The sequence below is a fragment of the Stenella coeruleoalba genome (assembly GCF_951394435.1).
Source record: "Stenella coeruleoalba genome assembly, chromosome: 4".
Lineage (NCBI taxonomy): Eukaryota > Metazoa > Chordata > Mammalia > Artiodactyla > Delphinidae > Stenella > Stenella coeruleoalba.
Genome location: NC_137149.1, coordinates 46960756 through 46988679, shown reverse-complemented (window position 1 = coordinate 46988679; position 27924 = coordinate 46960756). Strand labels below are relative to the sequence as shown.

At 38.5% G+C, this 27924-nt stretch overlaps 1 protein-coding gene and 1 pseudogene across 4 annotated transcripts in view; both read right to left on the bottom strand.

Annotated features, from left to right (window-relative positions):
• Window positions 1-27924, bottom strand: part of SLIT2 (slit guidance ligand 2) — a 398287-nt gene that overhangs the window by 242949 nt on the left and 127414 nt on the right. The window lies entirely within an intron of this gene.
• Window positions 168-27776, bottom strand: LOC307186045 (POU domain, class 5, transcription factor 1-like; annotated as a pseudogene). The gene is made up of 2 exons: window positions 27722-27776; window positions 168-917 (listed from the first exon to the last, which is right to left on the bottom strand). The product of its transcript is annotated as a POU domain, class 5, transcription factor 1-like (transcript).

Here is a 27924-nt window from a genome sequence, read left to right as displayed (position 1 = left end):
TGATGAGTGATGCAGGGATTAAAATCAAGAGCATCACTGAACTTCACCTTCCCTCCAACCAGTTCCCCCAAACTCCCTGCCCCCACACCCTGTGTACTCCCAATTCCTTTCTAAGTGAATGAAGAACCTAATCCCAAAGCCCTGGTACGAATCCCAGGGTTTTCTCCCTAGCTGTCCCCCTTCCTCTGTCCCCATTCCTGGGAAGGGCTGACACCTCCGTTGGAATGCATGGGGGAGCCCCAGAGTGGTGACAGACACCGAGGGAAAGGCCTCAGCTTCAGGAAATGGGACCGAGGAGTACAGCGTAGTGAAATGAGGACCCCCATAGCCTGGGATACCAAAATGGGGCCCTGGCACCAGAGGAAAGGATACTGGTCCCCCTGAGAAAGGAGATCCAGCAGCCTCAAAATCCTCTCGCTGCGAAAAGTCACTGCTTGATCGTTTGCCCTTCTGGCGACGGTTGCAGAATCACACTCGGACCACATCCTTCTCAAGCCCGAGCTGCTGAGCCATGTGGCTAATCTGCTGCAGGATGGGCTTTGGGCACTGCAGGAACATGCTCTCCAGGTCGCCTCTCACTCCGTTCTCAATACTGGTCTGCTTTCTCTTCCGGGCCTGCATGACGGCCTCTGCCTTGCATATCCCCTGCAGATTCTCGGTGTTGTCAGCTTCCTCCACCCACTTCTGCAGCAGGGTCTGCAGCTTACACATGTTCTTGAAACTGAGCTGCAAAGCCTCAAAACGGCAGAGGGTTGCTTGGCTGAACACCTTCCCAAAGAGAACCCCCAGGGTGAGCCCCACATCGGCCTGGGTATATCCCAGGGGGATCCTCTTCTGCTTTAGGAGCTTGGCAAATTGTTCGAGGTCTTTCTGAAGAGCTTTGATGGCCTGGGACTCCTCGGGGGTTGGCCAAGTCACTATTTTTTTTTTTCTTTTTTTTGCGGTACGTGGGCCTCTCACTGTTGTGGCCTCTCCCGTTGCAGAGCACAGGCTCCGGACGCACAGGCTCAGCGTCCATGGCTCACGGGCCCAGCCGCTCCGCAGCATGTGGGATCTTCCCAGACCGGGGAACGAACCCGTGTCCCCTGCATCGGCAGGCGGACTCTCAACCACTGCGCCACCAGGGAAGCCCCAAGTCACTATCTTTAACAGGAACTCTTAGTTCTAGGAGTTCTGGCTTCTCTTTCAGTCCCCTGAAAGAGAATACATCACACCTGTATTTCTCTACACTCAGTACACATGTCATGTAAACTCCCATACCCCATGCTTTCTACTTGGTACTTTTCCTCCTCAGGTAGCTAAAGTTTTCATTCTTTGATCTCAGGTTATTATAGCACTTCAGTTAGGGTGGCTTTTGCACCCAGCACCAGGAGAGATGCCCTCTTTTAGTATATTACTATAACTTTTTCTTTGTAGTACCAATACTTATTTGTTTGATGTAACTCTTGCCCTCCAGTGTATAAGCTGCCTCAAGGCAATAACTGCACCTGTCTTAAGCATTATAATCATAGTATAGGGACTTCCCTGGTGGTGCAGTGGTTAAGAATCTGCCTGCCAATGCAGGGGACATGGGTTCGATCCCCGGTCCAGGAAGACCCCACATGCTGCCGAGCAACTAAGTCCATGTGCCACAACTACTGAGCCTGCGCTCTAGAGCCCACGAGCCACAACTACTGAGCCCGTGTGCCACAACTACTGAAGGCCGTGTGCCTAGAGCCCATGCTCCATAACAAGAGAAGCCAACGCAATGAGATGTCCGTGCACCGCAACGAAGAGTAGCCCCAGCTCGCCGCAACTAAGAGAAAGCCTGAGCCCAGCAACAAAGACCCAACGCAGGGAAGAATAAATTAATTAACTAATTATTTTTAAAAATCATAGTATAATATTTGATACATATTAGATACTCAAGGAACACTGATTAACTGAGTCCCCAGAAAGAAGAGTAGGGAAAAGATTAAATTCAAGTAATGGTAACTGTCAACATACTGTGTGAGACACATTTCGTATAGGTTTTAAATAGGATCTAATCTACCCTTAACTCTATCATCAATTTAACTATTTCATTTGGTAGAACAGTTCTATCATCTACACCTAAGTCTGAGCTACCTATCATGAGAATAGTACTATGTAAGGATAAAATGTCATTCCCAGTGATATTCATATAATTGCATGCACACTGAAAAGAGCTGTGTATAGATGCAAATGAATTATGATGCTAGCAAACAATTGCAGGACACTTAATATGTTCAATTACTGTTCTGATCATTTTACATATATTAATCTAATCAAAACTCACAACTTCCTGTGATGTACATACCACTATTAACCCCTTTTATAGATGCAAAAATTGAGGGTCAGAGAGTTTAGTAATTTGCCTAGGGTCACTCACTTCTTGCAAAATCAGGATTTAAACTCAGACTGTCCTATCAGGCTTCAGATTTAAAGACTATGGTGTGGGCACCCTCATTATAATATTAAAAGATTAATATTACTCTATAATTTGAAGAGAATATTTTTCTTAAACCAAATAGTATAGTATTGAAAACTTATATTCTGCTACTGACTTCTGTACTTTTAAAATTCAGCCACAGTAGAAAAAGAATAAAGTTTAACTTCCCCATTAATGAAACACTGGATATAGAGAACACATTTCTTTTAATTTTTTACCATGCTGAATATTTTTCATGCTAGTCAGCTTAACATTAAGCTGCTTATTATTTTTTACAAGATTGTACATATGCCAGAAAGTATATTTGTGTTATCCCAAAATTAATCTTTAATTTAATAGTATATATTTTGATTCAATGATAATCTTATGTATTTACCACGGGTAAAATTTTCAATTAATTTAAAATATAGCTAAATCAATTTATAATAACATTAGCCAAAGGATGGATATTACTGATTGAGCTAAATATAAATAGAATTGAAATATACCCCAGATGTTATACTGAATATAATGAAATATACTTGGTTTCAGGATTTCTGGAAATAATAACTGATAATTGACAAAGGAATCCACAGACTACCAGAATGGAATATATGTATTAACAGCAAAACTGAAATCTAAAATCAATATACAAATGAATAGCATGTTATTTATATTAGGAACTGAAAAACAAAGAAACAGTACATGCTTGGATAAAACAAAATCAGAGAATATTGTATGGCAACAACATAATAGAGTCTCCTGCGGAACAGATGATAAAAGATGGCCCAACTTAAAGTACACTAAGCACCTCCAAAAATTCTGGCCATAATGCTACTTCTACCTCCTTGATTCTCCATGGTATTTTCAAATACTGAATTCTCTGTTCTCCTTTTCAAACTCCAAATTCTGGAACCATTTGTACATACCATCTGCCTCTCCTTCTTTACGTCCCATAACTCTTTTTTTTTTAACATCTTTATTGGGGTATAATTGCTTTACAATGTTATGTTAGTTTCTGCTATATAACAAAGTGAATCAGCTATACATATACATATATCCCCATATCCCCTCCCCCTTGCATCTCCCTCCCATCCTCCCTATCCCACCCCTCTAGGTGGTCACAAAGCACCAAGCTGATCTCCCTGTGCTATGCAGCTGATTCCCACTAGCTATCTATTTTACATTTGGTACTGTACATAAGTCCATGACACTCTCTCACTTTGTCCCAGCTTACCCTTCCCCCTCCCCATGTCAAGTCCATTCTCTACACCTGGCTACTGTAAATAGTGCTGCAATGAACATTGTGGTACATGTACCTTTTTGAATTACGGTTTTCTCAGGGTATATGCCCAGTAGTGCGATTGCTTGGTCATATGGTAGTTCTATTTCTAGTTTTTTAAGGAACCTCCATACTCTTCTCCATAGTGGCTGTACCAAATTACATTCCCACCAATAGTGCAAGAGGGTTCCCTTTGCTCCAAACACTCTCTAGCATTTATTGTTTGTAGATTTTTTTAATGTTATATGATTTTTATATTAATACAACTGTACTACATTTATGTTTAATAACTGTTTATCTCAGTTATTTAATACAGTTTTTAAACAACTTTATTGGAGTATAATTGCTTTACAATGGTGTGTTACTTTCTGCTTTATAACAAAGTGAATAAGCCATACATACACATATATCCCCATATCTACACCCTCTCGCGTCTCCCTCTCACCCTCTCTATCCCACCCCTCTAGGTGGTCACAAAGCACTGAGCTGATCTCTCTGTGCTATGCGGCTGCTTCCCACTAGCTATCTATTTTACATTTGGTACTGTACATAAGTCCATGACACTCTCTCACTTTGTCCCAGCTTACCCTTCCCCCTCCCCATGTCAAGTCCATTCTCTACACCTGCGTCTTTACTCCTGTCCTGCCCTTAGGTTCTTCAGACCTTTTTTTTTTTTTCAGATTCCATATATATGTGTTAGCATACAGCATCTCTTTCTGACTTACTTCACTCTGTATGACAGACTCTAGGTCCATCCACCTCACTACAAATAGCTCAATTTCATTTATTTTTATGGCTGAGTAATATTCCATTGTATATATGTGCCACATCTTCTTTATCCATTCTTCTGTTGATGAACACTTAGATTGATTCCATGTTCTGGCTATTGTAAATACAGCTGCAATGAACATTGTTGTTCATGACTTTTTTGAATTATGGTTTTCTCAGGGTATATCCCAGTAGTGGGATTGCTGGGTCACATGGTAGTTCTATTTGTAGTTTTTTAAGGAACGTCCATACTGTTCTTCATAGTGGCTGTATCAATTTACATTCCCACCAACAGTGCAAGAGGGTTCCCTTTTCTCCACACCCTCTCCAGCATTTATTGTTTCTAGATTTTTTGATGATGGCCATTCTGACTGGTGTGAGGTGATACCTCATTGTAGTTATGATTTGCATTTGTCTAATGATTAGTGATGTTGAGCATTCTTTCATGTGTTTGTTGGCAACCTATATATCTTTGGAGGAATGTCGCTTTAGGTCTTCTGCCCATTTTTGGATTCGGTTTTTTCTTTTTTTGATACTGAGCTGCATGAGCTGCTTGTAAATTTTGGAGATAAATTCTTTGTCAGTTGCTTCATTTGCAAATATTTTCTCCCATTCTAAGGGTTGTCTTTACATCTTGTTTATGGATTCCTTTGCTGCGCAAAAGCTTTGAAGTTTGATTAGGTCCCATTTGTTTATTATTGTTTTTATTTCCATTTCTCTAGGAGGTGGGTCAAAATGGATCTTGCTGTGATTTATGTCATAGAGGGTTCTGCCTATGTTTTCCTCTAAGTGTTTTATAGTGTCTGGCCGTATATTTAGGTCTTTAATTCATTTTTAGTTTATTTTTGTGTATGGTGTTAGGGAGTGTTCTAATTTAATTCTTTTATATGTAGTTGTCTAGTTTTCCCAGCACAACTTTTTGAAGATGCTGTCTTTTCTCCATTGTATATTCTTGTCTCCTTTATCAAAAATAAGGTGACCATGTGTGCGTGGGTTTATCTCTGGCCTTTCTATCCTGTTCCATTGATCTATATTTCTGTTTCTGTGCCAGTACCATACTGTCTTGATTACTGTAGCTTTGTAGCTTTGTAGTATAGTCTGAAGTCAGGAAGTCTGATTCCTCCAGTTCTGCTTTTCTTTCTCAAGACTGCTTTGGCTCTTCAGAGTCTTTTGTATTTCCATACAAATTGTGAAATTTTTTGTTCTAGTTCTGTGAAAAATGCCATTGATAGTTTGCTAGGGATTGCACTGAATCTGGAAATTGCTCTGGGTAGTATATTCATTTTCACAATGTTAATTCTTCCAATCCAAGATCATGGTAGATCTCTCCATCTGTTTGTATCATCTTTAATTTCTTTCATCAGTGTCTTATAGTTTTCTGCATACAGGCCTTTTGTCTCCTTAGGTAGGTTTATTCCTAGGTATTTTATTCTTTTTTTGCAATGCTGAATGGGAGTGTTTCCTTAATTTCTCTTTCAGATTTTTCATCATTAGTGTATAGGAATGCAAGAGATTTCTATGCATTAATTTTGTATCCTGCTACTTTACCAAATTCACTGATTAGCTCCAGTAGTTTTCTGGTAGCATCTTTAGGATTCTCTATGTATACTATCATGTCATCTGCAAACAATGACAGCTTTACTTCTTTTCCAATTTGGATTATTTTTATCTCTTTTACTTCTCTGACTGCTGTGGTTAAAACTTCGAAAACTATGTTGAATAATAGTGGTGAGAGTGGGCAATCTTGTCTCTTTCCTGATCTTAGTGGAAATGGTTTCAGTTTTTCATCATTGAGGACGATGTTGGCTGTGGGTTTGTCATATATGGCCTTTATTCTGTTGAGATAATCCCCTCTATGCCTATTTTCTGGAGGGTTTTTATCATAAATGGGTGTTGAATTTTGTCGAAAGCTTTTTCTGCATCTATTAAGATGATCATATACTTTTTCTCCTTCAATTTGTTAATATGGTGTATCACATTGATCGATTTGAGCTGTTTTCTTGAGGTAGGATTGTATTGCTATACCCTTCTCTCGTAGAACTGCTTTTGCTGCATTCCATAGGTTTTGGGTTGTAGGGCTTTCATTGTCATTTGTTTCTAGGTATTTTTTGATTTCCTCTTTGATTTCTTCAGTGATCTCTTGGTTATTTAGTAGGGAATTGTTTAGCCTCCATGTGTTTGTATGTTTTACAGATTTTTTCCTGTAATTGATATCTAGTCTAGGCATTGTGGTCAAAAAAGATACTTGATATGATTTCAATTTTCTTAAATTTACCAAGGCTCGATTTGTGACCCAAGATATGATCTACCCTGGAGAATGAATGTTCCATGAGCTATTGAGAAGAAAGTGTATTCTGTTGTTTTTGGATGGAATGTGCTTTAAATATCAATTAATTCCATCTTCTTTTATGTATCAATGAAAGCTTGTGTTTCCTTATTTATTTTCATTTTGGATGATCTGTCCATTGGTGAAAGTGGGGTGTTAAAGTCCCCTACTATGATTGTGTTAATGTTGATTTCCCCTTTTATGGCTGTTAGCATTTGCCTTATGTATTGAGGTGCTCCTATGTTGGGTGCATAAATATTTACAATTGCTATATCTTCTTCTTAGATTGATCCCTTGATCATCATGAGGTGTCCTTCTTTTTCTCTTGTAATAGTCTTTATTTTAAAGTCTATTTTGTCTGATATGAGAATTGCTACTCCAGCTTTCTTTTGATTTCCATTTGAATGGAATATCCTTTTCCATCCCCTCACTTTCAGTCTGCATGTGTCCCTAGGTCTGACGTAGGTCTCTTGTAGACAGCATATATATGGGTCTTTTTTTTTTTTTATCCATTTAGCCAGTCTGTGTCTTTTGGTTGGAGCATTTAATCCATTTAGATTTAAGGTAATTATTGATATGTATGTTCCTATTACCATTTTCTTAATTGTTTTGGGTTTGTTATTGTAGGTCTCCTGTGTTTCCTGCTTGGAGAAGTTCCTTTAGTATTTGTTGTAAAGCTGATTTGGTTTTGCTGAATTCTCTTAACTTTTGCTTGTCTGTAAAGGTTTTAATTTCTCCATCGAATCTGAATGAGATCCTTGCTGGGTAGAGTAATCTCGGGTGTAGGTTTTTCCCTTTCATCACTTTAAATAAGTCCTGCCACTCCCTTCTGGCTTGCAGAGTTTCTGCTGAATGATCAGCTGTTAACCTTATGGGGATTCCCTTGTATGTTATTTGTTGCTTTTCCCTTGCTGCTTTTAATATTTTTTCTTTGTATTTAATATTTGATAGTTTGATTTATATGTGTCTTGATGTGTTTCTCCTTGGATTTATCCTGTATGGGACGCTCTGTACTTTCTGGACTTGCTTGAGTATTTCCTTTCCCACATTAGGGAAGTTTTCAACTATAATCTCTTCAAATATTTTCTCAGTCCCTTTCTTTTTCTTTTCTTCTTCTGGGACCCCTATAATTCGAATGTTGGTCTATTTAATGCTGTCCGAGAAGTCTCTGAGACTGTCCTCAATTCTTTTCATTCTCTTTTCTTTATTCTGCTCTGAGGTAGTTATTTCCACTATTTTATCTTCCAGGTCACTTATCTGTTCTTCTGCCTCAGTTATTCTGCTATTGATTCCTTCTAGAGAATTTTTAATTCCATTTAAAATTGGAATTAAATGGAATTTAATGTTCATCAATTTAATGTTCATCATTAAATTGTTCATCATTGTTGTTTGCTCTTTAGTTCTTCTTGGTCCTTGTTAAACATTTCTGGTATTTTCTCCATTTTATTTCTAGGATTTTGGATCATCTTTACTATGACTACTCTTAATTCTTTTTCAGGTAGACTTCCTATTTTCTCTTCATTTGTTTGGTCTTGTGGGTTTTTATCTTGCTCCTTCATCTGCTGTGTGTTTCTCTGTCTTTTCATTTTCCTTAACTTACTGTGTTTGGGGTCTCCTTTTTGCAGGTTGCAGGTTCATAGTTCCCATTGTTTTTGGTGTCTGCCACCAGTGGCTATGGTTGGTACAGTGGGTTGTGTAGGCTTCCTGGTGGAGGGGACTAGTGCCTGTGTTCTGGTGGAGGAGGCTGGATCTTTCTGGTGGGCAGGACCACATCCAGTGGTGTGTTTTGGGGTGTCTGTGACCTTATGATTTTAGGCAGCCTCTCTACTAATGGGTGGGGTTGTGTTCCTGCCTTGCTAGTTGTTTGGCATAGGGTGTCCAGCACTGTACCTTGCTGGTCATTTAGTGGAGCTCGGTCTTAGTGTTGAGATGGAGATCTCTGGGAGTGCTTTTGCCATTTGATGTTATGCGGAGCCGGGAGGTCTCTGGTGGACCAATGTCCTGAAGGTGGCTCTCCCACCTCAGAGGCACAGGCCAGACACCCAAGTGGACCACTAAGACACTATCAGCCAAACGGCTCAGAAGAAAAGGGACAAAAAAGAAAAAGGAAAGAAAAGAGTAAAATAAAATAAACTTATTAAAATAAAAAATAATTATTAAAAATAAAAAATTAAAAAGTAGTAAAAAATCGAAGAAAATAAAAAGAAGAGAGGAACCAAACCAAAAAACATATCTACCAATGATAACAAGAGCTAAAAACTGTACTAAAAAAAACCCAACAAAAACAAACAAAAGAAAACGGACAGACAGAACCCTAGCACAAATGATAAAAGCAAAGCTTTATGGAGAAGATCACACAAAGAAGCATACACCTACACACTCAGAAAAAGGAAAAAAAAATATATATCATTGCTCCCAATGTCCACCACCTCAATTTTGGGACGATTCATTGTCTATTCAGGTATTCCAGAGATGCAGGGTACATGACGTTGATTGTGGAGATTTAATCCACTGCTCCTGAGGCTGCTGGGAGAAACTTCCCTTTCTCTTCTTTGTTCGCACAGCTCCTGGGGTTCAGCTTTGGATTTGACCCCGTCTCTGTGTGTAGGTCTCCTGAGGATATCTCTTCTTCACTCAGACATGATGGCGTTAAAGTAGCAGTTGATTAGGGGGCTCTGGCTCACTCAGGCCAGGGGGAGGGAGGGGTATGGAATGCGGGGCGAGCCTCCGGCAACAGGCAAGTGTAACGTTGCAACAGGCTGAGGTGCACCATGTGTTCTCCAGGGTTATTTGTCCCTGGATCACGGGGCCCTGGCAGTGGCGGGCTGCACAGGCTCCCGGTAGGGGAGCTGTGGATAGTGACCTGTGCTCGCACACAGGATTCTTGGTGGTTGCAGCAGCAGCCTTAGCATCTCATGCCCATCTCTGGTGTCTACGCTGATAGACGCAGCTCGCGCACATCTCTGGAGCTTGTTTAGGTGGCGCTCTGAATCTCCTCTCCTGGCACACCCCGAAACATTTGTCTCTTGCCTCTTAGGCAGGTCCAGACTTTTCCCCGGACTACCTCCTGGCTAGCTGTGGCGCACTAGCCCCCTTCAGGCTGTGTTCACGCAGCCAACACCAGTCCTCTCCCTGGGATCTGAACTCCGAAGCCCAAGCCTCAGCTCCCAGCCCCCACCGGCCCCAGTGAGTGAGCACACAAGCCTCTCAGGCTGGTGAGTGCTGGTCAGCACCGATCCCCTGTGCAGAAATCTCTCCGCTTTGCCCTCTGCACCCCTGTTGCTGTGCTCTCCTCCGTGGCTCCGAAGCTTCCCCCTCACCACCCCTAGTCTCTGCCCACAAAGGGGCTTCCTAGTGTGTGGAAACTTTTCCGCTTTCACAGCTCCCTCCCCAAGGTGCAGGTCCCGTCCCTATTCTTTTGCATCTGTTTTTTTTTTTCTTTTGCCCTACCCAGGTATGTGGGGACTTTTTTTTGCCTTTTGGAAGTCTGAGGTCTTCTGCCAGTGTTCAGTAGGTGTTCTGTAGGAGTTGTTCCACATGTAGATGTATTTCTGATGTATTTGTGGGGAGGAAGTTGACCTTCATGTCTTACTCTTCCACCATCTTGAAGGTCTCTCTGTAGATTTTTTGATGATGGCCATTCTGACCAGTGTAAGGTGATACCTCATTGTAGTTTTGATTTGCATTTCTCTAATGATTAGTGACGTTAAGCATCTTTTCATGTGTTTGTTGGCAATCTGTACCTCTGCGTTGGAGAAATGTCTATTCAGGTGTTCTGCCCATTTTTGGATTGGGGTGTTTGTTTTTTTGATATTGAGCTGCATGAGCTGCTTGTAAATTTTGGAGATTAATCCTTTATCAGTGCTTCGTTGGCAAATATTTTCTCCCATTCTGCGGGTTGTCTTTTTGTCTTGTTTATGGTTTCCTTTGCTGTGCAAAAGCTTTTAAGTTTCATTAGGTCCCATTTGTTTATTTTTGTTTTTATTTCCATCTTGGAAAAGGAGAAAAAGGACCTTGCTGTGATTTATGTCATAGAGTGTTCTGCCTACGTTTTCCTCTAAGTTTTATAGTGTCTGGCCTTACCTTTAGATCTTTAATCCAATTTGAGTTTATTTTTGTGTATGGTGTTAGAGAGTGTTCTAATTTCATTATTTTACATGTAGCTCTCCAGTTTTCCCAGCACCACTTATTAAAGAGGCTGTCTTTTCTCCATTGTATATTCTTGCTTCCTTTATCAAAGTTAAGGTGACCACATGTGCATGGGTTTAACTCTGGGCTTTTTATCCTGTTCCATTGATCTATATCTCTATTTTTGTGCCAGTACCGTACTCTCTTGATTCCTATAGCTTTGTAGTATATGTCCTGTAACCTTTTTTTTTTTGCGGTACGTGGGCCTCTCACTGTTGTGGCCTCTCCCGTTGCTGAGCACAGGCTCCGGTCGCACAGGCTCAGCAGCCATGGCTCATAGGCCTAGCCGCTCCTCAGAATGTGGGATCTTCCCGGACTGGGGCACGAACCCGTGTCCCTTGCATCGGCAGGCAGACTCTCAACCACTGTGCCACCAGGGAAGCCCTCCTGTAACTCTTGAATCCACTTTTGACTGAGCTGTGAAAGCTCAGCTGAATCTACTGAAGCCAACACAGCCAAACCAAACGCAAAAACCCTTTAACTCATGTGACTTCTCTGCAAGAAAACAACAAAAGCAACAAAAATCTGGTTTTTCTTGAAACATTCACCTCCTCAATTGTTCTTTCAGTCTTTCCTAGGTCGTCTACTAGCTCCTCTTTTTTCTCCCTCTTCATCACATTCATTCAGGGGTGTAAGCTAGTTTCATGCTGTCCCTTTTCACAACAGCTTTTCCCCCAGAGCTCCATCATCTCAACCCAGGTGTCTCATGGAAATGTCTACATGGGTATTTTAGAGATGCCCCCAACATAATATGTCAAGAACTGAAATCATCCTGTACCGTCTCAACTCTGCTCTTTTTTCCCCAGAGATCTATATGAGTAATGATTGCATCACCCATTCAATTATACAAGTCAGAAATTTGGGTGCCACATTTGAGTCCTCTCCCTCCCTAGACTCCATGTAAACTGAAGTTCTTGATCACATCTGGAATAATGTGTCCAATTTTGACAACCGCATAGGATAGAAAAATCAAACTTAAAACTGTGTAAGGGAGGAGAGTGTATATATGGAAACTCTCTGAATTTTCTACTCAATGTCTTAAACACCTAAAATTACTCTGAAAAATTAAAATCTACTAATTAAAAAAAAACACTTGGCGGTATATAGAGGAGCATGGCAATGGCAAGAGATTTAAAACTGTTTCATATAAAAATTTTAAAAGATATGCACACTTGAAATATTCATCTTCACGAAGAAAATTAAGAAAAGTCATGATAGCTATCTTACAAAATTGTAGAGGAAAAAGGAAGATATGTTCATTTGACTCCTTGAAAACAAAGGTATATTCTCTAGGAGAAACTATAGAGAAGTGGTTTTCAGATTCTTACAAAAGAACAAACTATTTAGTAAACAAAACACTTTGAGAAGCAGTGAGCTACTAAATCATTTGTTCAACACAGTGCTTTTGGATTTAGGAAGTGCTTTTTATTATCTGTTACCCTATTTAATTACCATCCCAACTCTGTTTCTAGGTAGGAGGACAAATATTATTATCCTCATTTTATCAGTAGAAAATGAAGACAAAGAGCCTTAGATTATTGGCGTGATTTGGCCAAAGTTAGTGAAGTAGATCCTTGCATATAGCACTTAAATATTTATTACTACACAGTGGGGTCTTACCTAATAGATTCTCTATTCCTGGGGTCACTCACCAGCATACAAAAAGTGTTCAGAAAATATGATTTGAAAAAAGAAATTAATTGATCATTTAATGAATAAATCAATCCAAAGTTTAACTCTAGGCCTTTTAAGTCTTAACAGGGATTGAAGTATAATTAAATGACTAGTAATATGGAAAACAAACAACAGAAATATATATAAAGGGTTTAGAAGAGAGAGATAACAAGGGGTAATTTGGCCAGATATATGATATTAAAATCAGCCTTATAGGATGTGTAGAATACAGAGAGGAGAAAAAAGCAAAATCTATTTTGGAAGCAGTCTGATAAAGAGCACCTTTAGAGGGCCTAAACTGGTCTTCTTCTGGCCCTGTCTTTCCCCTGGATAGAAGAAATGTAAACGGAATAAAGAAGACAAAAACAGATGGGAAGATAACTCATGTTTGTGTTATCAGAAGATTTAATATTATTAAAATGTTCATACCCAAAGTAATCTACAGGTTCAATGTAATCCTTATCAAAATCCTAATAGCAATTTTATAGAAATAAAAAAAAATTCAATAATTCATATGGAACCACAAAAGACCATGAATAGCCAAATAATCTTGAGAAAGAAAAACAAAGCAGGAGATATCACAACTCCTGACTTCAAAATATATTACAAAGCTACAGTAATCAAAACAGTATTGTACTGGCAAAAAGAAAGACATATAGACCAATAGAACAGATAGCCCAGAAATAAAACTATTATGTGTATAGTCAATCGTGCTAAAAATACAAAATCAATAAAGGATAGTCTCTTCAACAAATGGTGTTGGGAAAACTAGATATTCACATGCAAAAGAATAAAATTGAACTTCTATCTTATACCATATATAAAATCAATTCAAAATGGATTTTTGAACATAAGACCTGAAACCATAAAACTCCTAGAAGAAAACAGGAGAAAGGCTTCGTGACACTGGTTTTGGCAACAATTTTATGAATGTGACACCAAAAACACAGGCAACAAGAACAACAACAACAACTAAAGTGGGACTACATCAAACTAAAAAGCTTCTACCCAGCAAAGGAAACAATCATCATAATGAAAAGGCAACTTATGGAATGGGAGAAAACATTTGCAAACCATATATGTGACAAGAGGTTAATCCCCAAATACATGAAGAACTCCTACAAATCAATAGCAAAACCACTAAAAACCCTATTAAAATAACTATAATCCAATGGGCTAAGGAATCGAACAGACATTTCTCAAACAAAAGACATACAAAAGGCAAACAAGTATATGAAAAAATGATCATCATCACTAATGAGCAAGTTAAATGCAAATCAAAACCACATTGACATATCACATTACACCTGTCAGGATGGCTATTATCAAAAAACAAAAATAAGTTTTGGGGAGGATGTGGAGAAATCAGAACCCTTGTACACTGTTGCTGAGAATACAAAATGGTGCAGTTGCTATGGAAAACATTAGGGACGTTCCTCAAAATATTAGAAACAGAACTACTTTATGATCTAGCAATCAATTTCACTCTGGGTATTTATTCAAAAGAACTGAAATCAGGATCTCAAAGGACCATTAGCCCTCCCAAGTTCACTTTAGCATTATTCATAATAGCCAAGATGTAGAAACAACCTGAGTGTCAATTGACAGGTGAATGGATAAAGAAAATGTGATATATATATATATATATATATATATATATATATATATATATATATATAAAAAATGGAATATAATATAATATAATATATAAAATGTAATATTATTAAGCCTTAAAAAGAAGGAAATCCTGACTTTTGTAGCAACATGGATGAACCCTGAAGACATTATGCTAAGTGAAATACATCAGCTACAGAAAGATGAATACTACATGATTCCACTTATATGAGGTACCTAAAATAGTCAAATTCATAGAATCAAAGAGTGGAATGGTGTTTGCCAGGGGCTAGGAGGAGAAGGACATGGGGAGTTACTAATCAACAGGCATAAAGTTTCAGTTCAGCAAGAGTTAAGTTCTAGAGATCTGCTGTACAACATTGCATCTATTATTAACAATACAGTATTGGATAATTAAAAATTTGTTAAAGGGTAGATCTTATGTTGTGCTCTTACCACAATAAAAATTTAAAATAAGAAAGATAAAAAGATTAGGTTTCAGAAGAAAAAGTTCCTTCTCTTATCTCTGCTTCTTTTATATTTACCTCTCTGGTAATAACATCAGGCCCAGGATTGTTATGAAGATCACATGACATGCATGTGAAAAGAACCAAATGTAAAACACTTTGCCCACTTTTATAACTAGGTGAGGAGTCCATACACAGCATGGCAATAAGAGTGCTCAATCTCTCAAGAATGGGGAAAAATATTTGAGCTTTGATATCTTCTTAATTTTTAGTCATCCATTAATTTATTTTTTAATTAAATTAGTTAACAACTTTAAAACTGCTGGGAACAGTATCTTGCACATAATTAGACCTACATGGTATTTGTTAATATATACATAAAATAGACATTTATTAAATACCTACTATATTCAAGGTCAGGGATCTAAAGACAAAACAAAGTCATGATCCACTTTTGTTTTTATTATTATATGCTCTAGGCCAGATTATTTAAAAGGTGTGCAGGTGGATAAGAATAATAAAATGCAGTTTGGGAGTACTTTTAAATATTTACTACAGATAGTTCATTGCTAGGATTCATCTTTCAAAAATATTATTTTACTTATGTTAATTAATTATATCATGATGGATAATATTAAAAAATCAAAACAATTCTTGTCTAGTCTGTTTTGAAAATTCCAGCATCATAAAATAAATTGCTTTAAAATGTATGGGGTTTTGCTGTGACTAGCTTTCTTCTAAAAAGTTTTTATAATTGGGTTTTAAGGAAGGTATAAGACCAGGGTTTAACTTCCATATTTTCAACAAAGTTTGGTCTGTATGAGAGGAGTCAACTGGTTAAAATTTTTAAAATGTAATGCTCTATGCCAAGAGCTAGCATGCAGCTATTTACAAAGGGAACATATGCATTTTTATGTGCAATCTGACCAATGAGGCTATGGTTATTTAAACCAGCCAAGCAACAGAATAAAATAATGGCTCAACTTTATATTGTTACTGTAATGCTCTGCCTAATAGGCAAATTTGGATCACATCACTTATCTCCTGAAAAAAATCCCCCAAAGGCCCCTAATCCCTGCAAAATAAAATCTAAAATTTTTTGGTCCAGGCCCTTTGTCAGGTCCCTGCTTACGTATCTTTACCTTCAGAAACACTGCCCACTACAGGCACCTGCCCAAATAGCCCATCTGAAATATTGATATGTTGCATTTCCCCATGTTCTGCCCATCCTCCAAATCTGTGTGTGTGTGTGTGTGTGTGTGTGTGTGTGTATGTGTGTGTCTCCTTATGCTGGGATGGGCCAACAAATTTCTATTCGTACTTCAAGTCTCAGCTCAGGAATTACATTCTAATTATGTGATCTAGCAAAATACCCACTCATAAATGTTTAATGTTTACAGAATATAGAGAAATTGTAATTATGTAATGTAAATGACAGCATGGTTATAAATTTAAGGTAAATAGATTTCCATATTGTTTATCTTAGAGTAAAAAATGTTCGGGACAGTTAGACAGGTGGTTATGGAAATAATAAACAACAGTTTTTACCAGAAAGTCTCTGAGCCATTATGGTTTTACTGTACAAATATCCAGCTGCTACCAACAGTAACAAAGCCTTAAGATCATTATTTCAAGACCGGCTGTGAACTATTAAGATATATAAAGAAAAAGAAATTGCTCTGTCCAAGATTATTGCCATCAGCTACTACAGTTTAGACCTCAGTGCTTTATTTACAGAACTCCCTATTGACAAATGACAGAATTGCATAATGAGTATACAAATGCCTTTTCAAGAATAGATCTTGAAGGCTGTTTTTATAAAAATGCCTTCTGGCTGAATTATCAAAATGCAGTGTGCTGACAGGAGGGACAGCAATACACATGGGCTTTGTTGGCTTCTAATGGATTCCATTTCTAGAGCATGAAAAAGATGGAAACTAAAGTACTTTAGTAGGATTTGGATCTCTCTCTCTCCATGTGCTCCTACAATTTGAAGAATAGCAGGATATGGACAGTAGTTTTCTGTTTAAAAGCGAACACAGTTCTTTAAAAAATTCCCATCTAATAGACAAGATTAGTAGGTTGCTTGGAGAGATGTAATGCTACAGAACATAGCCATGGGGGTAAAACCTTGTTATTTTGAAATAGTAACCCAACAAAGACTCTAAACAGGGAGTTTTTAGAATTTCAAATTTCTTTAGGGAAATTTTTAAATAAAGCTGCGCTATTTCTAAGGGAAGACGGAGAGACATACTTAAAAAAATAAAATAAGATGTTTTCTTAAAATGGGGTTTATCCTGTAAAAATAGTCAACGTTTTATTTCCCTCAATAGTTACGTATTTTCAAATTTATTTTTATTGAAAACCCTTTACACCTGCCTGACTTTAAACCATCGGAAGGAGTCAAATGATGGCAGGTCTCACACTTTCTATGCAGTTGCCAAGAATTATTTTATTGTGCAGTTGAGGCTGATGCTAATGCAACCAAAAAAAATCATCATAGTTATAATAAAATAATACCACGACGACCGACCATTTTTCACTAAGTCATGCTGTGCAAAGGCAAGCTGCATACAGATGCAAGCACAACAGGATGTGATTGATTCGCTCCTGCTGGCTGTCCCAAGAAAGAGTGCTGCCCTCAGTCCCTGTGATCACCAGTACAGCCAACCAATGTTAATGCACGGGGCTTGCAAGGCAAACAGCTAACACTGGTTCATCTTGGCAAGCCATGAATCGTCAGTAATGAGCATAAGCCGTCAAAGCATAAAAAATGATGACAGCTTCATCCTCTTACGAAGAAACCTCTTGCAGAAAGAAAAGTATTAAAGGAGGAGCAGCACAATGAAAGCACTCACGCCTAAACTGTAGTGTCTGGAAACCTCGTAACTCAAATGGCTCAGTCATTTACTTCACATTCCTGGGGACACATGCACACATGCCAGTTACCTGGAGTAGATTCAGGGGGCTTCTCTCAATCAACCAAGAAGGTACAGATGTAATTAAAAATCAAATAGTCAAGGTTTTAAAGATTTTCAAGATACCAGAGCAGAAAAATAACCTATGGGAAGACACTTGCTAACTGCAGGTAATACAGTAAGTCCCCTATATATGAACCTTCAAGTTTCAAACTTTCAAAGATGCAAACATGCATCTGGTTCCAGCAAGGAACCAGAACCTGTGCCATCACGTCAGGCGTGAGTGAAATTGCTGCTTGCCCTCCGTCTCCTATTGCTGACGATCCTTCAGCTCTACCATCTCCCACCTCCTCTCCCTCCTCCAGTCAGTAACTCTTCTTGCCTGTTCACTCGATGCCAGCCCTGTACGCCAGCTGTTGTCCTGTACTACTGTACTTTTCAAGGTACTGTGCTGTAAGATTAAAAATGTTGGGCTTCCCTGGTGGAGCAGTGGTTGAGAATCTGCCTGCCAATGCAGGGGACATGGGTTCGAGCCCAGGTCTGGGAAGGTCCCACATGCCGCGGAGCAACTAGGCCCGTGAGCCACACTACTGAGCCTGTGCGTCTGGAGCTTGTGCTCTGCAACAAGAGAGGCCGCGACAGTGAGAGGCCCTCGCACTGCGACGAAGAGTGGCCCCCACTCGCCGCAACTAGAGAAAGCTCTCGCACAGAAACGAAGACCCAACACAGCCAAAAATTAATTAATTAATTAAATTTTTAAAAAAAGTTTTCTTTATTTTTTGTGTTTGTTTGTTTTTATGTATTGTTTGTGCAAAAAGTATTATAAACCTATTATAATACAATACTATATAGCCAATTGTTAGTCGGGCACCTAGGCTAACTTCGTTGTACTTACGAACAAAACTGGACTTACGAATGCACTCTCAGAACGGAACTCGTTCATATGTAAGGGACTTACTGTAATGCCAACACTCTGCTTGCCAGAAGATGACTATACCCATATATCTGCTTAATGTTTCTCACTCAGAACTCATTCCCAAGGGTCAGGATACTGAGGGGACCAGAAGGCAAGAAATCTAATCAGGCTTCTATCTCCTCAGTAGACTCTCAAAATGGAAGAAATCAGAAGAAATTCAAATAGTATGAACAAGGAATCACTTATGTATGTTTCTTAAATATTAGATATAAACATCTCTCATGCTGACAATTGGCATACTGTCAATTGCACCTGAAGAACACAGGTTTATAATCACCATTGGACTGATTGGTGATAGCTGGTATCCATTATAACAGGGGTCCCCAACCCCCGGGGGTTGCCTGTTAGGAACCGGGCCGCACAGCAAGAGGTGAGTGGTGGGCAAGCGAAGCGTCATCTGCCGCTCCCCATCGCTCACATTACCGCCTGAACCATCCCCCCACCACCACCCCTGGCCATGGAAAAACTGTCTTCCATGAAACCAGTCCCTGGCACCAAAAAGGTTGGGGACCGCTGCCTTACAGATCTTGCCTTCCTATCTTAATTCAGTACCCTATTTCTTCCTGTAGGGGTCAGCACGCTAGGGCTGTCAATGATAACCTGTTTCGAAAATATTTTTATAAGTAGAATTAAGTTGTCTTCAAATAGAAAGAAAAGGAGTACAAAGATGCCAAGAAATCTTTACTGAGTCTACCTTTTAAAATAACCACATCCATGGGCTTCCCTGGTGGCGCAGTGGTTGAGAGTCAGCCTGCCGATGCAGGGTACGTGGGTTCGTGCCCCGGTCCGGGAAGATCCCACATGCCGCGGAGCGGCTGGGCCCGTGAGCCGTGGCCGCTGAGCCTGTGCGTCCGGAGCCTGTGCTCCGCAACGGGAGAGGCCAGAACAGTGAGAGGCCCGCGTACCGCAAAAAAAACCAAAACCAAAAACAAAACAAAACAAAAAAACACACCCAGAAATCTCTCCTGACAACAGGAGTCAGTTTAGGAGTTAGCAAAACCCACAATTCAAAAAGATAACCAACTCACTAATCATTGATTCAAATATTCTGTCATCAGTACTATGCAGTTGATAAATCAGATGTCACGTTGAAACATATTTTTAACCATGTACTTTAAAGTATTGAGATTTTTCAACAATATAGTTTCAATAAATGAATTGTTTCATAAAAATTCCAGCTTCAGTCTAATGCATCAGCCATAAAAGCAATATATCTGCTGAACAATGTGGTCAGCTTCTCTAAAGAATGTACTTTCTATGCCAAATAAGGTTTTTTCCACAGTTAAACAAACACTTGGTGCAATGAAATTACTAGCAGTTCTCTTAGTGGCCTCTGATCATGTGTATTTTCCTGCCTGTTACATCTCCATCTGACACACTTTGCCTATTGTTCAAAAGAGTCATTTCACGCATCAGGAATACTATGATGCTTCTGAGATGGGTTATGTGCATTCTGGCTGATGCACTTTAGAAAACTACCAGATCATCACCAACAAGAGAAGCCTGGAGAATCACATGCGCGCTTTTATAACAAGTTCTGTGGTTTAATTTATATAGAAAAAAAAAATTGCACCAACAACTCAAACTCATAGTTTTTACAAAAAAGCTTTTTGGCTTTTAGAACCAAACAGATATTTGTGATAAAGGCAACTTGTCTGGATACTCCCTGAGGCACAGTGTATTTTCCATCCTTAAATGGATTACTTATGGGTACTGTAAAATTACAATTCTGGAAACAAAATTATGGAAGATTATGTATTCTGGGAATGTGGGGTTTTGTTTCAATTCACTTGAAAATTAGCTTGAAAGCAATCAGGTACTGTTGTAAGCATATACTTAAGTAATGAGTTTCAGTAATTTTCAATGAAATAGCAAAAACAAAAGCACAGTTTTAAGGTGTTTTAGGAATAGTCTAATTAACTCAGCAATTTCTAAAAGCATAAAAGATCTTTTTCAAAATGTTCAAGAATTATGAGTTTGAAAATAAGCTGATATTTTCAAAGTTGTTTTAATTATGCTTCATTTTAATAAATTTTAATTTTAAAATGTCAATTCAAGGGGCACAACTTCTAGATGGAGAATAGGACAAAAACCTACACTAGTTCATTCTTCGATGCAGAAGTAGGCCTGCAGTGCCATAGTAAGTTTGTGATGGTTTTTTTTTTTTTTTTTTTTTTTTTGCAGTACGCGGGCCTCTCACCACTGTGGCCTCTCCCGTTGCGGAGCACAGGCTCAGGACGCACAGGCTCAGCGGCCATGGCTCACGGGCCCAGCCGCTCTGCGGCATGTGCGATCTTCCCGGGCCGGGGCGCGAACCCATGTCCCCTGCATCGGCAGGCGGACTCTCAACCACTGCACCACCAGGGAAGCCCTGTGATGTATTTTTCAAAATACTTTTCAACTCAACCTGCTAGGTGGTTTTAAGAAGTCAATCCGTGCCCTGGAACCCCTCTGTTAGAAGATATCAAAGCCTGTACAGCTTGCACCTTAATACTATCTCTATATGATTTTTCCTATAGTCCACGGCAAACCATCAGCCTGGAAAACTCTGTGATAGTATTTTCCAACACCACGTTAGTATTTTATATTTAAAGGTGCTTATTGGTGAATATAAGATCAATAGGGCCAATTATTCAATGAATTGCTGCTTTCCTCTTCAAATATTACTTACCTAGAAAATTTTGCATTTCAGTAAGACAGCTGACTTTGTATTTAATTAGAATAGTGAGGTTAAATTTTGGAATAATGAATTCTGATCAAGCAAGATTTACCTGGTCTATAAAAGTGATCTAAGTTTCTGGCAGGGAGATATATTGGGGTTATAGGCTCACATTTTTTCCTGATGTGGAATATGATCAAAGAAGTTTGGAGACACCCCTAAAGAGCAAAACCTCACTTACCTGACTGTGCAAAGCTAGATGGTGTTCTTATAGGCAAAGAATAGAGCTCTGGGTAATTTAAGCAGGGAGGAAAGTTACCGGAAGACTGGAGAACCAAGTTCATAAGCAGGGAAGAAGATATTCAGTTCTGTCAAACAAAGTCAGACACCCATTTGTCTGTCAATAGCTGAACAATGAGGAGTGAACAAGGCTGCAGGTACCAGCGGTTTTGCTGCTATTGGTCTCTGCCAGCTTCTCACTGGAATAAACTCATATCTGTACCTCTTCCTTAACATCTGTTCTAGACTCAAAATACTGATAGGAATATTGAATAGGCTGCAAATAAGGTTTGTGCTCACTCCTCTGGTTGCTAGAGCTTCAACAACGTGAGTATCTGGACCTTTCCACTTCAGTTTGGAAAAGTGTAATAATTAGGATGAGCTATATTGTGCTATAGCAACAAAACCTCAAAATCTCAGTGGCTAAAAGAAAAACCACTTTATTTCTCACATTCTTTACAATCCCCAGTGTTCATCAGCTGAGGACACTGCTACATGCTGTATTCACCCAAATGAAGACAGTCACTTGATCTAGTCGCCATGTCTGAGAAAAGGAGTCATAGAATGATGATTATCAAGTGGAGTCCAGGGATTCCTGGGAATCTGCAAGTTCAAAACGATTTTCATAATAATATTAAGATGTTATCTGCCTATTTTTTGTTTCCTTTTGATGATATATAGCAACTCATCTTTAATAATAATAATTATAATAATATATTGACAATACCCCATAATAATAATTAAAATATATTACTGATGGTAATAACCCCTCTTATGGCAATTTACAGTTACAAATTACACTCACAGAAATGATCTCATTTGATTATCATATTCTTTAAAGATAAGTAATAATAGCTACCCACCACACACATACATGTACACATAAACTTTAAAGATAAGGTGAACAAGAAAAGATATTTTAAAGCTCAAGCTATAATAAACGAACATTACTTAAAACTCATTTTGTTCAGATCTCCACAATATTTTTTAAAATTCTTTATTAATTTTTATTGGAGTATAGTTGCTTTACAATGTTGTGTTAGTTTCTGCTGTACAGCAAAGTGAATCAGCTATACATATACATATCTCCTCTCTTTTTTGGATTTCCTTCCCATTTAGGTCACACAGAGCACTGAGCAGAGCTCCCTGTGCTATACAGTAGGTTCTCATTAGTTATCTATTTTATACATAGTAGTGTATATATGTCAATCCCAATCTCCCAATTCATCCCATCCCCCCCACCTGGTATCCATATGTCCATTCTCTACGTCTGTGTCTCTATTTCTGCTTTGCAAATAAGTACATCTGTATCATTTTTCTAGATTCCACATATAAGCAATATTATATTGATAAGATTTGTTTTTCTCTTTTTGACTTACTTCACTCTGTATGATAGTTTCTAGGTCCATCCACATCTCTGCAAATTGAGCAATTTTGTTCCTTTTTATGGCTGAGTAATATTCCATTGTATATATGTACCACATCTTCTTTATCCATTCTTCTGTTGATGGACATTTAGGTTACTTCCATGTCCTGGCTATTGTAAATAGTGCTGCAATGAACACCGGGGTGCATGTATCTTTTTGAATTATGGTTTTCTCTGGGTATATTCCCAGGAGTGGGATTGCTGGGTCATATGGTAGTTCTATTTTTAGCTTTTATATATTTTTTTTATTTTTGCGGTACGCGGGCCTCTCACTGTTGTGGCCTCTCCTGTTGCGGAGCACAGGCTCCGGATGCGCAGGCTCAGTGGCCATGGCTCACGGGCCTAGCCGCTCCGCAGCATGTGGGATCTTCCCGGACCGGGGCACGAACCCGTGTCCCCTACATCGGCAGGCAGACTCTCAACCAGTGAGCCACCAGGGAAGCCCCCTATATTTAGCTTTTTAAGGAACCTCCATATTGTTCTCCATAGTGGCTGTATCATTTATAATCCCACCAATAGCGTAAGAGGGTTCCCTTTTCTTCACACCCTCTCCAGCATTTATTGCTTGATGATGGCCATTCTGACTGGTGTGAGGTGATACCTCATTGCAGTCTTGATTTGCATTTCACTAATAATTAGTGATGTTGAGCATCTTTTCATGTGCCTCTTGGTCATCTGTATGTCTTCTTTGGACAAATGTCTATTTAGGTCTTCTGCCTAAATAGAAGTCTTTATGGGTCTAAATGGGTCTTCTTCCCATTTTTTGATTAGGTTATTTGTTTTTTTGATATTGAGCTGCATGAGCTGTTTGTATATTTTGGAGATTAATCCCTTGTCAGTTGCTTCATTTGCAAATATCTTCTCCCATTCTGAGGGTTGTCATTTCATCTTGTTTATGGATTCCTTCACCGTGCAAAAACTTTGAAGTTTCATTAGGTCCCATTTGTTTATTTTTGTTTTTATTTCCATTACTCTAGGAGGTGGGCCAAAAAAGATCTTGCTGTGATTTATGTCAAAGAGTGTTCCTCCTATGTTTTTCTCTAAAAGTTTTATAGTGTCAGGTCTTACATTTCGGTCTTTAATCCATTTCGAGTTTATATTTGTGTATGGTGTTAGGGAGTGTTCTAATTTCATTCTTTTACATGTAGCTGTCGAGTTTTCCCAGCACCACTTATTGAAGAGACTGTCTTTTCTCCATTGTATATTCTTGCCTCCTTTGTCATAAATTAGGTGACCATAGGTATGTCTCCATAATATTTTTAATGCTGCTCCTCTGTCTAGGAATTCACTTCTCTCTTTTCAGCCTGTTTTTTCTGTCTATGACCTAAATGTATTTTAAATTGCCTTTTATTGGGTAATTTGTTTTCTTAGTTTTGAGTTTTGTGGATTCTTCATACATTCTGGATACAAGTTTATTATCAGATATAAGATTTGCAAATATGTTCTCCTAGTTTGTGGCTTGTCTTTTCATTCTCTAACAGTGCCATTCAAAGACCAGAAGTTTTACATTTTAATAAAGTCCAATGTTTCAATTTGGTCTTTTAGGACTGTGCTTTTGGTATCATATCTGAGAAATGTTTGTGTTCAGTCTTTGGGCAGGAAGTATGATGCTCTACATGGATTTTTCATAGGTTCCATGTATCAGCTTGAGGAAATTCCCGTTACTTCTTAGTTTCATGAAGAATTTTATCAGGAAAGGATTTTAGATTTTGTCAAGTGCTTTTTCTATGAGTATAGAGATGAACATATGGTCTTTCCTTTTTTAGTTTGTTACTATGACGAATTACATTCTTTGATTTGCGGGGCGATGGTGACTTAAAACAACAGAAGCTTTCAAGTCCAGTGAACTGCAAGTCTCTCAGGGTCAAAATCAAGGTGTCAGCAGAGCTGAATTCCATTCTGTTGGCACGAAGGGAGAATGCACTTGCAGGCTTATTCAGGTTGCTGGCAGAATTCACTTACATGTGGTGCTAGGACTGAGGTTTCACTTCCTTGCTGCGTCAGCTGGGGGTCATCCTTGGCTCCTAGAGGGCTCTCTCTGGACCTTGCAGATGGGGCCCTAAATCTCAGAACCAGCAATGGCACATGGATTCCTTCTCATGCTGCCACATTTCATCTGCCTTCTCTTTGTCTGCTGTGCCTAGCATTTTCCTTTTGCACTCTTATTTTCTTACTAATTAACAGACAGTAGAATTTTCCAGAGGCTACATGATACTGCGATATTTCAACAGGTTGAATACAGAAGCTGATATGAGCATCTAGGCTGTCTTCTTTTGAGACAGAAAAATAAGATTTGCAAAAATGTAAAACAATGCTACTCTTTCCACTTTTTAGTGTGTATATATATATACTATATGTACTATATATAGACATATACATACTGTGTATATTATATACACTATCTGTACACATAATATATACTGTGACAATATGTAATGCGTTTGTTTTGCTATTTTAAATGATTTAATACACGTTTTAAAAATTTCTGTTTCAAGTTCTAATACAGTAAATATAGATATATAGGTATAAAAATAACACATAGATAATGCATAGCTATATAATCAACATAAACCAAATCTTTTACAAGCCTCAAAAATTTCTAAGACTGTAAAGGGGCCTTGAAACAAACAAACAAAAAAATTAAAGTTTAAGAATGGCGCCAGCGAGTCTCACACCAGCAATGAGATGATCTGACTCAGAAGACCCCCTCACTGTTGCTCACACCTGACTGGCCAGAAGTAGAAATGGACCCATCCTACTGGAAGGCAGCCAGGAAATTCTATCCTGTAGGGCAGAGAGCTGGAAATAAGGAGAAAACGCTGATGACTACCAAAAAAGGCACACCCTACCTCCACTAAGATACTTCTTTTCCCCGAAGGAAAAGCATACAAGAGGCTGGGAAGCTAAAACTATAACAAAAGCCCACCACGTACTCTGTGGGTTTATCTAAATGGGCTTCAATGTTCAGAACATGCTACTTTTCAGTACCTCCAATTGGAACAAAGGACTTAAATCTGTCTACATACAAGAGATGTCACGACGTATCATTTGCACAGTCTGATATCTCACTGTTATTTTGGTCCTTGTTGGTGATAAGTCCCAGATTATCCTCTTAAACATTTATATTTTTACATTTCCAGATTATGCCTGGTATCAAACTATCCCAATATCTGTTAAGGAGAGAGATGATTGTCTGATACATATAAATAGTTCTCGCTAAATCAGTGTCTGAGAACTCAAGAACAGATTTTTGATATTATGTTTAAAAATGGAAAAATGAGGTTTGCACACTCTACTTCTAGTTTTTTTCTATTGCAGGCTCATCATTATCCATATTTCAGTAAGTTTAATTCAATTTGTAAAACTTCAAATGTTGCTTAATGAAGAAATGCTTTCTGAGTTATTTATGTTTGGGATGTTTTGTAAAGATACATGTTTCTTAACACAAACACAACCCTTTATCAAAGAAATAGGTTTAGCATAAATGATATTTACATCTCAGGTGAAGCCACATACCTTGTATTATTGAGATTAATGAAGAGTACAGCCTGTGAAAAATTAATTCCTACTGTTGTCAGTTTTCTTACCTTCTTTTAATTGGCTAGATTCAATCAGCTCTGGGTGGGAAAATCCGAAAATTCATCTTAAGAGAATTATATTCAAAAAGGGTCAATGAGCTGTGAGTACATTTCAAATTATTCTCCTGTGAGTCAAATGTGTGAGCTTTTATACACTTATACATACTTCATACATATTATGGCATTTATTTGGAGGAAGGTCAAAGTACTCTATGGTTAGCTCCTGTTTTTTTTTTTTAATTCCTCGATTTTGGCCATGTTATAAAGAGCTGAAATTAAGTGAAGAGTAGTTTCCAGATAAATTAGATTCTACTAAATTTGAGAAGATATGTTATCTAATTGGGACCAAAAACTCACAAAAGGACACGCAAAAAGATACACAGTAATAAGCAGAACTTGCAGAAGGAAGATAAAGAAACGACATGGATTTATTTCTACTAAGATGAAAACTGTGTTCCTTTTGTTCCTTTATTCTACAAAAAGAACGTTTATTTCACAAGGATGATGGAATGACAAGAATCAAAGAAATTATGATCAGAGATCCTGAATTTTAATTGGTAGTTCCTAAGTGCCTGGCATGTGCTGTCGCATCTGCAAACATTTTCCTACTTGATGCTTCTTAAGACCCGGAAAAGGTAAGTGCAATCGTTACCTTGATTTCACACATCAAAAAGTTGAGGCTAAGCAGGTTAAGGTCCAGATCTGAGTGCAAAGCCTGCAAAATTAACTGCGCACTGTATTCTACTGCTTTCCTTTAATGTGTGCCAGGCCCTGTGCCCTTGGCCAAGATATATAACTTCTATGAACATCACTGATTTATTCATCTCTGCATCAATCCATTTATTAATTTCTTCACAATATCCTTCAACAAATATTTACTTAGTGCCTACTAAGAGCTGCTCACTGGACAAGGAACTGAAAAGACTCATCTGTAAAATGAAGAGTTTAAAATGACTGTCATAGGGATCTGATGAAATGATATACTAAAGAGGTTTTATATTTTAAAATACCAGTCAGGCCACAACTACTTCTGATAAAAATTGCCGTGGGTATAGTGCCGTAATTGTGCTGGTGCCATATGATTTCATCATACCCATCCAGACCAGGGCTAACTGCTGTCCTCAAAACAACCCCTTACCCTGGGCAATGAATTGATCTGATACAAAAAAGTCTTCTCGGTGGGCATCCACCATCTTGGAAAATGACTCAGTCAAATCAAATCCTATCTCAGAGAGTTGGAATGTGGGATGTCCAAAATGAGATCCTCAGAAAGTAAGAACAGCAGAGGCAGACAGATGAGCAGAATGGCTGTAAAGACTTAGGAAGTTATTTTGCATTCTG